General features: G+C 41.0%; 1 non-coding gene across 1 annotated transcript; it reads right to left on the bottom strand.

Annotated features, from left to right (window-relative positions):
* Positions 1-1,518: 1,518 nt before the first annotated feature.
* On the bottom strand, positions 1,519-1,625 carry LOC141645070 (small nucleolar RNA R71). Its single transcript, XR_012544663.1, has one exon. It is a non-coding gene; the product is annotated as a small nucleolar RNA R71 (small nucleolar RNA).
* Between the last annotated feature and the right edge of the window lie 7,230 nt (positions 1,626-8,855).

Below are 8,855 nucleotides of genomic sequence, written 5' to 3'. Positions count from 1 at the left end.
GCCAATTATCGTTTATTGCTATTTGTTATTTGATTATTTCAAGCATGAATTCAATAGTTTATTTCGCTATCATTATTGTTGTTTTTATCAGTACTATGAGTAGCTAGATTAATTGTGCTAGGATGTAGGGGAACTGTAGGTTAGGCGGCATTAGAATTAATATGGCCTGGAATCCCATGCCGGTCGATCGACTGGGTTCCATGGTCGATCGACTGGCCACGCTGTGATTGTTTTGTTTTAATTATTGTGTTTGACGAATCGAGTGCACGCGACCAGTTGAATACCTAGGATTTGACCGACCCAATAATGATCGAAAGATAGGGAAGGGAGATAGCCTACTTAATTAAGACGACTAGATTAATTAGATCGAAAGATAGATTAATTGAGACCTTTAGTCACTTTTCAGGACGAAAGTCAGTATTAGTGGTATTAGGGACCTGTAGCGAGATCGAAAGATGCTACCTGTTAGAGTGGACCGAGATGACCTCTTATTTTCCCGTCTCACGTGATTGTTTTAGACCTACCTAGTTTGCTGCCGCCGAAACTATAGTGAACCGACCATCCTTGCACCTTTTTAATTCTTGATTTTATCCGTTTATTTAGTTTACTGTCTTTTATTTGCCTTTAGCTATAGACCAAATCAACTCAATCCCCACATACTGTTACCTTAGACTGAAATTAGACATCTAATAATTACATCTGCCTCTATGTGGTTCGACCCTGTTACCACTAGCTTTTGTTAGTTTTAATAGGTTTTATAAATATTTTTTTTGGTACTCACAACAACGGGTATCAAATTTTGGCGCCGTTGCCGGGGAGGCAATTGTTCTAATTTTTAGTTGTTTTATTTTAGTCTGTTTCTTAGTTTAGGGGACATTCGTTCCTTAAACTACTCTCATATTCTTTTTGTAGTTTCTTCTTATGCGCAGGTCACAGGGTGGCGAATTAGTACCTTTTAATCCTGAGATTGAGAAGACCTTGCGTAAGTTGAGACGATCATCTAGGATATTGCCGACAGAGGAAGAGCTGAGTACTCTGTCTAGTTACTATGAGAACGAGCTATACGAGGAGGATCCACCTTCATCACCCATTTCCACTTCTTCAGCTGAGACAGTCACATCTCCAGAATTTTCAGTCATGGCTGAAGAAGCAACTATAGCAAGTCACTCTGAGCCGACAGCTGCAAATCTATACAAGGTGTTCGAATTACCGGGAGCTGATAGGAAATTCGAACCGAAGCCTTCTTATATCAACTTGGTTGAGAGAAACCAATTCGGGGGATCTGCAAATGAAGATGCAGCCAAGCATATGGAGATATTTATTGATTATTGCTGCTCTATACCCCCGCCGACCGGTGTGACCCAGGACCAGATAAAGGAGACTATGTTTATATTCTCACTCCGCGATGCCGCAAGGAAGTGGTATAGAGCTCTGGATCGAGCTGCTAATGGGATCACCGACTGGAATTCATTGGCCTTGGCATTCTACAAGAAGTACTTTTCTGCCTCGAAGACGAATGCTATTAGAGCTCAAATCACGAGCTTTAAACAGGGGCCTGATGAGAAGTTTCATGAGGCATGGGTCCGTTTCAAGAAGCTGGTGTGAACCATTCCGCATCATGGGTTTGAGAAATGGAGCCTTTGCAATCAGTTCTACAATGGGCTCTATGACGATCAGAGGGCTATCCTGGATGTGACAGCTAATGACAGATTCCAAGAGAACACGGGGGAGACTAAGGGGTGGAAGATCATAGATGACTTGGCCACCCACAAAGCTGAGTATGGGAATTCCCGGGGAAATCAAAGGAGAGCTGTTGAATCTCCTTCTGTAGCTGCATTAGAAGCTCTCACGGCGAGATTTGACAAGTACGAGTTGGTAGGAGCTTCCAAAGGAGGGATTTACCATGTAAATGCTGTTTCAGACGGTCCTTTCGTCTGTAAAATATGTGGAGCTGAGGGACATGTTTCAGACAATTGTCCTAGTCCCTTTGAGTCTTGTGCTGCCTTCCAACATTATAGGCAGACAAACACTTACTATGAGCCGAATGTCCACCCAAACTTGAGGTGGAGTAGCCAAAATGTCTTGAATCCGACTCAACCTCCACAGCAGCAACAGCAGCAGAACTATGTGCCCCCGCATAAGCAACAATAGTTCCAAAAGCCTCTGTATGTCCCCACAAAGAAAGAAAGAACAAACCCAAGGTTTCGATTTCAATGAGTTAAAGAATTTGTTGTTGAAGGAATCCCAGGCTAGAGAGGCCGGGATGAAGATGTTGGAGAGCCAAATTGCCCAATTGGCTAGCAAGAATACAACTCGAGCTCCGGGACATCTACCGACTCAAACTGATCAAAAGGAGACCCTTAATGCCATTACCTTGAGGAGTGGGTCTACCCTTGATGGGCCCATTATGGTTGAGGACGTCACTGAAAAGGATGAGGCGAAACCAAGCAAGAAGAAGGCAGTGGCGAATAAAAACAAGAAAAAGACGATCAGCAGGTATGTCAGTTGATCGACTGACATACCCAGTCGATCGACTGAAGTACGACAAACAGTAGCTTCTGGTCCTGTTGAAGTCAGTCGATCGATTGACCAACCTGGTCGATCGACTGAAATTGCTGCTGAAGGTGATTCTTTTCGTCCTCCGATGCCCGATAACTTGAGGGATCACTTGTTTCGGGGTACTACTGGCCCGAAAATATTGAGGACAGATCCGAATGCTGATGGGTCCGTTCCGGTTCCGAAATACGACCCTTTTGTCAATTAATGGTTCACATTTGAGACGGTCTGAAGAAGGGTCAAGCTACAACAAGGAGAAGGTTGTGGACTTTCAGCCTAAGTCCACCGATGCCGGCATGAGAGATTTAGAGGAGAGGGCTAAGTTGCTACTTTCAGCCCCTTATCCAGAGAGATTAGTGCCGACAAAGGAACATGTATCATTTAATAAGTTTGAAAAGGTTATTCGTAGTTTAAATGTGCAAGTTCCTTTCCTTGAATTGGTCAATCAAGTTCCTGCTTACACAAAATTCATGAAACAACTCTTATCTAAAAAGAAGTCACTTGAAACTGTGCACACTGTCGCACTCACTGAGGAGTCATGCTCTTATTTGACCCATACTGCACCCCTTACGCTAGAATACCCGGGTAGTTTTTCTGTCCCATGTAATATTGGCACCTTTCCTATAGAGAAAGCCTTGTGTGACCTAGGAGCCAGTATTAGTGTAATGCCCTTGAGTCTTGCTAGGAAGCTCAAATTGAATAGGTTTGCAGTAACCAACATGACAGTACAGATGGTTGATCGCTCTCCGGTCCAGCCAATAGGAGTCTTAGAGGACATCCCCGTGCAAATAGAGAAGTTTTTCTTCCCTGTTGACTTCGTGGTACTCGATATGCCCGAAGATGCCCACATTCCTATTATTTTGGGTAGACCATTCCTGCACATTGCTGGTGCAGTTATTGATGTTGGTTTGGGTACTTTGACCTTTAAGGTAGGGAAGCATTCCATTGTCTTTACCCATACAGCTAGGAAGAAAGACCCTATGTGGCCTGTCACTTGCAATACGGTTTCTAAAAAGAAATCTTATTTTATACTTCCTGATATGCCTGTCTATATTCTTACTCCTGTTGTGACACCTCCGCCCCAGATTGGGAGCAAAGTGGAGGAAGAATCTTCTGTTTTAGACATTGCTGGAGCTGGTTTGGGGAAGTAAGAGCCACATGTTGGTCCAGCTGTGAAGGAGCAATCATTCAAAGAGGTGGTCTAGGATGCCTTAGCTATGGCACGGATGAGGAGCCCGAAGATGCGCCAGTCAAAGCGATGGAGTCCGATCTAGATTCCGACGAGTCCGAAGAGGTCATTGAATGGGAAGATGTCCGACATGTTGATCCGTTGAGTTCTGCGGACGTTGCAGCTGAGAAGATGAGCACTGTTGAGGCTACCTCTTGTAGCCAGAAGCCAGTCAAGTGGGCCATTCCATGGCCATTCTTGATCAACTATTAGTTGATTGAGACTTTTTCACAAACTATACATTTTGTTTGCTTTCGTTGAACCCTTTTATTTATTGCTTTTGTGTGCGCGAGACTTCGCATTTTAACTTTGCTTAGGATTTTAAACACTTTAGATGGTTACTTTGGGTTTTGCGCAATTTTGGGCGCGTATTATTGTGCATTTGCAGGTTTTTAGACCTCATTAGCTCAACTTATTGAGCTAATTCGAAGAAATCAGAAAGTTACAGCAGTTATTCCAGTCGATCGACTGACCCTTATGGTCGATCGACTGAGCTGCACAGTTCCAGGAGCTTTTGTTCCTGACACATTGGTCGATCGACTGGGTAATGTGGTCGATCGACCGAGGACGCTGCTATACCTGTTTACGATCACTCCCCTGTTGTGTTTGGTCGATTTGCGGAATTAAGGGAGTTTTCTACTCCACTTTATTTTCCGTCATATATCTGATTTCTTCCATTTTCTTAATTTTGCACATAATTACTGCTTCAACATTGCTTTCTCGGTTTTATGCGTGGTATTGTTGTCTTTTCAAGTACTTATTGGTAGTACTGCTAGCTACAGAAACCTCCTAGCTCACGCTGGTTTGGGGAGGTTTCCTTTTGCTGCGCTTAATGTCTTGTGAGTTTCCTTGTCTTCTATTCATGTTTTGTTTACTTAATTTTTCGCAAATTCCCACTTCCTGTTTGTTTCATTACATGATTTTGCACAATGGGGACATTGTGCGATTAGGTTTGGGGAATGGTTTTGCGTTGCATTTCATATGTTTTTGCATTCACGTTTACATTTCAGTTTGCATTGTTGTTTAATTCCTTTATATACACAAAAATTAAAAAAAAAAAATTGAAAAATTTCAAAAATAAAATTTCAAAAAATGCACGTTTATTTTAGCATGTAGGTCGAGTCGGAACGGTAGTATTTCAATGATGACATTCCATTTGCATCTGTTTTATCCCCTAAGCCTTGCTAATTGACATGTTATTAGTAGAATCAATCGCATAGTCTACGATTTTTCGTTAATTTATTTGCTGGATTTGAGACTTGACTTAGAAATTTGGCAAACTACATCATTTTCTGAGATTTAGAGCCTATAACTGGTGACATCTATGACCAGTTTATCTAGGATGTGAGTAGTTACTCCTTATGAGACATGTTACATAAATATGAACTTAATCTGCTTAATACCTGTATGCATTCGGTTTGTGGTTAGTTGACACATGTGGTAGAGGTCTTCCTTTATTCATTTTACCCATAAGCTCCACACTGCCAAAAACAGCCTTTTTGTCCCATTACTGCATCCTACATTTAGCCTGCCCTTGTCAAGGTAATAGTTTATGTTTTTGGGATTGTTACTTCGTTTTGGTAGCATATGCTCATTCTGAGATGAAGATGGAAAGATGGAAAAAGGAAAGAAAAAGAAAAAAAAAAGAAAAAAAAAAGAAAAGAAGAAAAATGATTCGAAAAAAGAAAAAAAAAGAGTGCTGTACTGTAGAGGCAGTCGATCGACTGGCATAATCGGTCGATCGACTGGGACCCGAGAAGAGAAAAAGAAAAATCAATTCGCATGATTCAAGTCTTTATTCAAATGGCGATTTTTGCTCCCATGTTTCATTTGTACCTTATGGGGAGTTGATTATTTTGGAGATTGTGAGTTTGTGCTTGCTATAGCACCGTGTGGATTGAAGTTTGAGCAAGAAGTGGATATTGTCATATGGTTTTGTTACGGTACTAGCTTGATCACCTGTACCTCACATTCCCATAAATGTTTTGCCTTTCCTGCCCATTACCTCACATATCCCATATATACCTCGGCATATGTCATGATCATTTGTTCGGTTGGAATGCATATGTACGGTTGTAGAGATTACTTTCATATTATATTGCAGGCATGTTCTTATAGGTCGTAGTTAGGTGAGTGTCACTAACAAAATGAATTCTTTCTATCTTTCACATATATTCACCTGCTGTATTTATTGAGTGATTTGAGCGACCCGTGAGAGTCCAATTTGATGAGTCTCCCTAGTTGACGGTTCAACAGTTTTTAACGACTCCATAACTCGTTTGCATGATTCACGTTACTAATTGATTGTTAGTTTTGCATTAAATTGGTTTAGGCTATTCAATTGCATTTCACTCTGAGATTGAACTCGTTCCTTTAGATCGAGTCTAGTTCTTGCTTGGGGACAAACAAGGGTTTGGTTTGGGGAAGTTTCATGCGTGTCCTAAATATGATGTTTTACACCCCATTTTACACGCATTTCAGAGCTCATTTATGTAGTTTAAGGCTACTATTTGCCCCATTTCGTCTACTTTCGTATTTTTATGTAATATTGCAGATTTATGCGGAAATGAGTAGATATTGAGCCAAATCCGTCCCCGAGTACCTTGCACTGCATTTGACGTAAAGTATTCACTCAAGGAACGAGCTTGGTGCGCATTTCGAGGCCCGAAAGACAAATCCACGAGAATTAGAAATCAAGTATCAGCTAAAGCAGTCGATCGACTGGCTCCCTTAGTCGATCGACCAGAGCACGAGTTACAGAAGACACTGTTCAGAGCCACTCAGTCGATCGACCGGTCACAGTGGTCGATCGACCAAGTTACAAGCTGATACGCAGTTTAAACATATAGAACGAGAAATCCAAAGCCCAAAGCTATATTAGGTTTAGGAATAAAGTTACGTGAGTTTGCTATATAACGTAACCTAGTTTACAGATACAAACATCCAGAATTTTATACATTCAGTTTCATTCAGTTTTCATTAGCTTTGTTAATTCATTAGGGTTCTTAATATTGTTGCGTAATCAATACCATTCGGTTTTCGGATCTTTCTTCTGCAATTTCATTCGGTATTCCTCTGCCTATTTTCAGTTTATTACTTTATTTGCATCCATCGATATAGAATTGCTAGTTAGTATCCAAAGCCAATTATCGTTTATTGCTATTTGTTATTTGATTATTTCAAGCATGAATTCAATAGTTTATTTCGCTATCATTATTGTTGTTTTTATCAGTACTATGAGTAGCTAGATTAATTGTGCTAGGATGTAGGGGAACTGTAGGTTAGGCGGTATTAGAATTAATATGGCCTGGAATCGCATGCCGGTCGATCGACTGGGTTCCCTGGTCGATAGACTGGCCACGCTGAGATTGTTTTGTTTTAATTGTTGTGTTTGACGAATCGGGTGCACGCGACCAGTTGAATACCTAGGATTTGACCGACCCAATAAAGATCGAAAGATAAGGAAGGGAGATAGCCTACTTAATTAAGACGACTAGATTAATTAGATAGAAAGATAGATTAATTTAGACCTTTAGTCACTTTTCAGGACGAAAGTCAGTATTAGTGGTATTAGGGACCTGTAGCGAGATCGTAAGATGCTACCTGTGAGAGTGGACCGAGAGGACCTCTTATTTTCCCGTCTCACGTGATTGTTTTAGACCTACCTAGTTTGCTGCCGCCGAAAGTATAGTGAACCGACCATCCTTGCACCCTTTTAATTCTTGATTTTATCCGTTTATTTAGTTTACTGTCTTTTATTTGCCTTTAGCTAAAGACCAAATCAACTCAATCCCCACATACTGTTACCTTAGACTGAAATTAGACATCTAATAATTACATTTGCCTCTCTCTGGTTCGACCCTGTTACCACTAGCTTTTGTTAGTTTTAATAGGTTTTATAAATATTATTTTTGGTACTCACAACGACGGGTATCACAAGTCATGACTCCTACGCTAATCTAATCAACAAGTCCGACTCGGGGATCATCAAGCCTCGTCCCTTCTCCCGCATGCTACCACAGCTAACCTGTAAATAACTGCTCCCCATATGGTCGGAAATATCGTATGGATCAACACAGGCCACCCTAAAACAGATAGGTCACAATGACACAGACACAGAAACGTCAGTTTCAATGATAAATGCACGACATGACATACTAAGGAAATATGCAACATGTTGATTATATGAATGAGACACGAATAAATTAATATCATACAGGTACCAGGACACGCCCAGACATACCCATAACCATCATAGCGGTACCGGGACACGCCCGGACATACCGACCATCACACTAGGTACCGGGACACGCCTAGACGTTTTGGGTCCGGAAGCCAACCGGATCCCCTACTAGACGTCGTGTCTCGACCACATGCGTCCCTCCGTACTCAAGTCATTAATGTGCGCACTCCCCTTGGAGTGGGAAGCTCCAAGGGACGACCCGAGTGTAAGACGGTTTCCAAACCATCTTACGTCTCCTCAACAATAAAGGACCACCATCAAATATTTCCAACACAATCCATTCACAACTATACATAGAAAATGGAAGAGCCGCATTAAGCATATGACCAATTCATGAATCCGATCCCACATGTTATGAATAACAACCCTTCCAATACCCACATGACATGCTAACCCATTCATGAATGCATATAACAAAGAAAGACATACAAACATGCTTATACAAAATTAAAAACGAGTAGGATAACCTACCTTTAAGCATAATCCTCAAGGTAATCGAAATCACCAAGTATCCATCTCATAAAATCGTCTCATCTTGCATAAATCATGTAATAACTATCACAATTCACTCTATAGTAAGTTATAACATGAAATCCCTCATTATAAATTACTAATTACTCATTTTACCTAACTAAATACTAATTAACCTCTCTTAGTAAACCCTAACTCGAATTTACTCATAAGACTAGGAGAAAATGGTGAGATTTTTACTTACAAAGGTAGATCGGGGCATAGGATACATGTTCCACCATTAATCTAAGCTTGAAGGCCAAGAGAAAAGCAATTGAGGGTATTTTAGAGAGAAGGGAGAGGGTTTTAGTGTAATAA

This window comes from Silene latifolia, chromosome 2 (genome assembly GCF_048544455.1).
Source record: "Silene latifolia isolate original U9 population chromosome 2, ASM4854445v1, whole genome shotgun sequence".
In the NCBI taxonomy this organism is placed as follows: Eukaryota; Viridiplantae; Streptophyta; class Magnoliopsida; order Caryophyllales; family Caryophyllaceae; genus Silene; species Silene latifolia.
The sequence above is the reverse complement of the archived record's forward strand: the minus strand, read 5'-3'. Positions and strand labels throughout refer to the sequence as shown.